Raw genomic sequence first — 6,451 nt, 5'->3', positions numbered from 1 at the left:
TGCTTGAATTGACTAATTTATCTCGATCCACGGGCCTTTAAACTGCACACTTGTTACATGACTCTCATAATATTTTGATTAAATATTTCAATATTTTTGTATTTTCTATCTAAAACTTGGAGGGGTATTTTGATTAAATATTTCAATATTTTTGTATTTTCATGCATTTTGTGGGAAGGGTGACAGATGTAATTTTTTTTTCTATCTAAAACTTGGAGGGCAGATAAAAGTATCTTGGAGGAGAGAAAAAGGGATCTTGGAGTGGTTAAAAATGCTTGTGATTCATTAATGACTTGTGCTTAGTTTGCTAAGTAGTTTGTGTTAGATTCATTTGTTAAGAAAGCTACCTGAGTAGAAACAATTTTTTTTAAGTTTGATTTATATATGAGTCATATATGAATAAACTTTTGGTGTATCTTGTTTGGCTCAGTTAAGCTTGTAATTAAATAAATAAACAAATAAATAATAATATAATAATATTTTATATTAATTTGAATGTTGTTTTAAAATTATTAAATTTTATTATTTTTAAAATCATCCTAGCTAATGCCGATCCAAATAAAAGCTAAAGCAAGCAAGCAACTCAAACACACAAAATATACTTTTCACAAGCCAATTCAAACACAAAAAAAAAAAAGAATAGAAAGAGATGAACAACAATAAAAGCACTAGGCTCGTTCAAGCTTTGTTTGTTTACACCCCAAGGTGGTAGGGAGCTACCACCACTCACACATATTAAATTAAATTATCATTAAAAATAACTTATTATTAAAAATAATAAATAAATATAATGGGCATGAATGCAAAAAAAAAAAAAAAAAAAAAAAAAAAAAAAAACTTTACAACACTAAGAGCGATTGAGAAAACTGTGATGTTTAAGAATATTCAAGAATAGTCATGGAGTGTTGAACTATCTTGATTCATGTAATAATCATGATTATTATGTAGCTCTCTAAAATCATTTAAGATGAAAAATATTTCATAGAGTTTCATAATATCCTCTGAAGGGGTTTCCATTGATATAAGAATGAACCTCCTTATTTGAATATACAAGTTGATGGTGAGTTCAAGTCAAGTAAAAGTTGTTTTTTAATAATAAAGTTTTTTTGTAAAAATATTTTCACAATTAACTTTTTAGCACCTCGTACTTTTGTTGATCTCCTTTGAGTGTGAGTGCATGATAACTAAGGCTTAATATTTTTTTTTTGTGGAACATTAATTGCAGAAAGATTGGGCACAAGATAAATAGCTTGAACTCATAGCTCAATAAGCTTAACTCATGAGCTCCTTAAAAAGTAGATTTTGAGTTGCTAAAAAACCTGCTTAGCTTACTTACACCCCATAATGAGAGCTCCATGAGTTATATTCAAAGACATAATAAGATGATAATGCTTAATAGATAATAATAATGATTTTTTTTTTTTGGTAATGTGATCTTTAAATGCTTTTAACTACTACATTTTATAAAAGAAAGGTAAAATAATTTTATTTCAAATACTAAATTAGTCTATTATTTCGCTTAAAGGATTTTTTTTATTTCTTTCAAATTAATTAATATTCAAGCTATCACAACTAGTTAAATATAATAAATCATTTAATAAATAATGATTAAGAAAAAAATACTTGTCAAATATAATAAAGAGTTGAATGGATAATGTTTTCTTAATAAATTATTGGGAAAAAATATGTGTAGTCATATCAACTTAAGCAATTATTATTCATTGAAAAATGATTAAGATTAAACTCCATAAAGTTGGAGCGATTTTATTACAAATTATCCTTTGACAATTAGAGATTTGAATTATTATAACGCCAGAGCAAGCCCCCATGTGCATTATTTAGTTGTGAATGTTGTTGATTTATATGTATAATGGTAAAAACTATAAGTAGCAATATAATTGATGGTAGTCAAAATGTGATATTGGTTGAAGATAACAATAGTTCATGTTTGCTAGAGAATTTTGTGTCCTAAGTTTCATTAGAGATGATAATGATGTAGACCCATAAGAGCTTCCACATTGATTCTCAAAGAAGATAATTATGACATGTGGATTTGTGGCATGTGTTTTTAGACAATACTAACTATGATATAAGTGACATTATGCTAAACGTCTCAAAGAAACAGTTGCAAAACATGCAAAGTTGTGATACATGTTTGGAGAAGAAAAATATGCTGCAAAATGAGATGCATAGGTTTAGAGCTGGTGACAAATATAACATAAATATTATTGCAACATAGATCTTGGAGAAGACAACTACTTACTATGTTCGTCTTAAAACAAATTTATATGTCGCAACAAGTTTGTGGTGCAAAGTTAACGGCAGTGTTAACTACAATGTAAGTGAGGTTGACATTTAGAATTTGGAGCAGATGTTGGTGACAAAAACAATATTATAATACAAGTCCTGAAGGATATGACTAATCAACAAATGAGATCGCACCACATGCTTTCAAAGAGATGATTTAAAAAAAAGGTGAGGTTGTATCACATGCCTTGGACATTACATATGGATCTTGAAGAAGGCGTGACTTTACAATGCCAAACAAGATTGTGTCGTAGAATTTGTAGCACAAGTCGTGATACTAATATTGACGGAAACAATTCCAGGAAGGCAGAACAAGTATTTTATAATAAATAATCCTAGTATCGACAAGTTTGCAACAAAACCTTAAATGAGATGGCTATGTCACATGCGTGCTCACCAGATTTTATGACTTTTTCCTTGAAGAAGATGTGTGTGTGTGTGTGTGTGTGTGTGTGTGTGTGTGTGTGTAACAATCTAGTTAGATTGAGTTACGTATCTTAGGGCGGGAATTACATCACATTGATTGGAAACAATTACGATAAAAATGTGTTTTTTAAAGCATCTAAAAGGTAGCATTTTCGGAACAAACAATGTTCTACAACAAGACTTGGTGGCAGCGACAACGACACATGTAATGTTGAATACTACAATTAGAAAGAATGATTATGATGTAAGTGGGCTTGCATATAATAGGTCTTGAAAAAGACGTTTGTTTATTGTAAGGGTGGGCTTGAAAATTCTAACTTTCTCAAGCATAAAAAAATTATTTTCAACTCTCAAAATCAATATTCATAGAACTTGCCATTGATTTTCGGTACCTCTGTATTAAATATATCTTAATGGGTAGGTGGTCAAGGAAATATAGCGTGAATTTTTTTATAATAACTTCATAATTATTGCCGGCGACTCCACCTTTAGGTAGGAAAAACAATTTAATACTTGCAGATACATCATGCTGGCGACTGGTAAGCGTGCTTCGATTACATCAGACGTTGGCATTTGCATTTTTGAGGAAAGATTTTGTGAATATCGTGAAAGCAAGGGCCAAATTGAGAAAACGCAGTTGACTCTTTGATCACTTACGTCTAAATTTAAAATAACTCCGAATCAGTGAAAATGAAAAACAAAAAGGGGTCATTTACATACAGACCACTCAATTCTTTTGTTTTTATATAATTAATGTTAGGTATGACTCATATATCATATAAGGGATGGATGTTGGAACGAAGCGAAGAGGAGCAGAAGAATCTGTTAAATCGGGAGAGTTTCATTACGTGGGTTGGGGGTGCGGAGGGTTATATATATATGTTGTATTGTAACCCTAAAACAGATATTGTACTTCTTTTTCAAGATTGAAGGTAAGCCGCAACTCTACTCCGAAGGACGTGGATGTAGGCATTTTTGTCGAATCTCGTTAAATCATTGTGTTCTTCTGGATTTGTGTCAATTCTTATTTTTCTTCACCCTAATTTCTCAACAAGTTTATGTAAATTATCTGTATTGGAATCATCGGGTGTTGGATTTGAACCTTCAACTTTCTCAATTATTTTTGAATGATGTTCTAAATCCATTTGCACTGCATCTGAACTAGAACTGTTCTATGACACATTGTATTGATTCTGCTGTAATATAAACTGCTCATCAAAGACTGCATCTCTACTAATCACCATCTTCTTTGTAATAAGATCCCAATACTTGTATCATTTCACACATTTCTTGTAATCCAGAAAGATAAAGATGCTCTTCTTGGATTTTGTATTAATTTTTTATCTTTCATTTCCAGGTATATGCACATAAGCAGAACTCTCGTCTTCGTTCGAAGAAATTCAACGGATAGCTGGCGACTGTTCGGTACGAAGACGAGAGTTAGCAGAGGAGCAGACATGATTCACACGCGACAAAAAGAGTTTGGCTACGACCGAAGGTGGTTCTCGACAGGTGAAAGGCGATCGCGACCCAGACGAATCGCAAGACTTTGCGACCAGGTGAAGTTCGAGCTTCGGTGATTTCGCAAGAGGCTTTGACGTAGGCAGGGTTTGCAACAAGGGCCGAGCGAATCACCTGCTTTGGCCTCGACAGGTTGAAACACATAGGCGAATTACAAAGGAAGCTTTGGCGAATTGAGAACTTCTGACTTAAGGATTTGTGAGAAGAAATTCAGGTGTGCAAATCTCACAAAGCGGCAACTGAAGCAGAAAAATTTGCAGAAGGGGTTGTTGCAGGATCAATTTCAAATGAAAATTTCTAGTGCAAAATTCGAGGCGGTGAAGTTTGATGGAACTGATAACTTTAGATTGTGGCAAACAAGAATAAAAGATCTATTGGCGCAATAGAAAATCTTGAAGGCTTTGTAGGCAAATAAACCAGATGTCATGTAGGATGAAGATTGATAAAAATTGCAACAATGAGCGACAACAACCATACGTTTATGTCTGACAGATGAAGTTATGTATCATATGATGAATCTAAAATCTTCAAGAGAGGTATAAAAGAAATTAGAAACTCAATTTATGTCCAAATCTCTGACGAATAAATTGTATCTGAAACAAAAACTATATGGGCTGAAGATGCAAGATGGTTCTGATCTGACACAACATGTGAATGACTTCAATCAAATAATCACAGATTTATCACGATTATGTTTATCTCAACGAGGCTATGCTGAGAAAGTGTTGGACAAGTTTGAGATAAACAAAGCAATATCTGTGAGCACTCCATTGACAAATTATTTTAAGCTTTCTTTAGAACAGTGTCATAAGACAGATACAGAAATATAAGACATGACAAATGTTCCATATGCCAGTGCAGTTGGCTGCTTGATGTATGCAATGATATGTACTCGTCCTGATTTGACTCATGTTGTTAGTCAAGTCTGTAAATACATGTTTAAACCTGAAAGGCGGCATTGGAAGTAGTCAAGTGGATTTTCATGTATTTGAAGGAACAACTGGGTATATTTTTACTCTTGGTGGAGGGCAACAATTCAATCTATTGATTCAGATTGTGTAGGTGATTTAGATGGCAGATGGCAGAAGGTCTACAACTGGGTATATTTTTACTCTTGGTGGAGGGCAACAATTCAATCTATTGATTCAGATTGTGTAGGTGATTTAGATGGCAGATGGCAGAAGGTCTACAACTGGGTATATGGCTTGCTGGGCTACTAATGGAATTGGACGTTAAGCAAGGTGGAGTTCAGTTGCATTGTGACAGTCAGAGTGCTATTTATATGGCTAAGAACCAGGTGTACCATGCGAGAACCAAGCATATTGATGTCAGGTATCACAAGATCAGAAAATTGATTGCTTCTGGTGAGATACTGTTGTAGAAAGTTCATATTGATGAAAATGCAGTTGATAAGTTGACCAAACCAGTTACTATCAATAAGTTCTTACATTGCTTGGACTTGTTGAATGTTTGCAGTTGCTAGCGAAGCATGGTGGACCAACCCACTTCTTGTGTAAGAAAGTCCACGATGTATTTCTTCTAAGGGGCTGAATATTCGCCAAGATGGAGATTTGTTAGGTATGACTCATATACCATATAAGGGACATATGCTGGAACGAAGCGGAGCAGAGCAAAAGAATTTGTCCAATCGGGGGACTTTCGTTACGTAGGTTGGGGGTGCGAGAAACGCCTCGTCATTACGTGGGTTGGGGGTGCGGAGGGTTATATATATATGTTGTATTGTAACCCTAAAACAATCTTGTACTCTTTTTCTGAGATTGAAGGAAAGCCACAGCTCTGTTCCAGAGGACATAAATATTTTTGCCGAACCTCGTTAAATCTTTGTGTTTTTCTTGATTTGTGTCGATTATTGTTTTTATCCGCCCTAATTTCTCAACAATTAATATCTGACTATCCGGGGTGTTGGGATCTGTCAATGACTTGTGTGAAAGTAAAGTATAAATTAGACTTAGAAGAAAAAAATTGTTAGATGTTTGTGAGAGCTGCAATACCTTTTGACACAAAATGTTACCCTTTGAAAGAGAAGCATAAAACAAAATTAACTGTTGCTGAGATGAGAATGTTTAGAGACAAAGTACGAAACAAATCCATCCGTAAAAGGGTTGATGTAGCTCAAGTGACAAACAATATTAGAATGAGTCGTCTTAGACGGTTGACCACATAAACAATCAACCAT

This window comes from Phalaenopsis equestris, unplaced genomic scaffold (assembly GCF_001263595.1).
Source record: "Phalaenopsis equestris unplaced genomic scaffold, ASM126359v1 Scaffold001078, whole genome shotgun sequence".
Classification (NCBI taxonomy): domain Eukaryota; kingdom Viridiplantae; phylum Streptophyta; class Magnoliopsida; order Asparagales; family Orchidaceae; genus Phalaenopsis; species Phalaenopsis equestris.
This window is presented reverse-complemented; position numbering follows the sequence as displayed.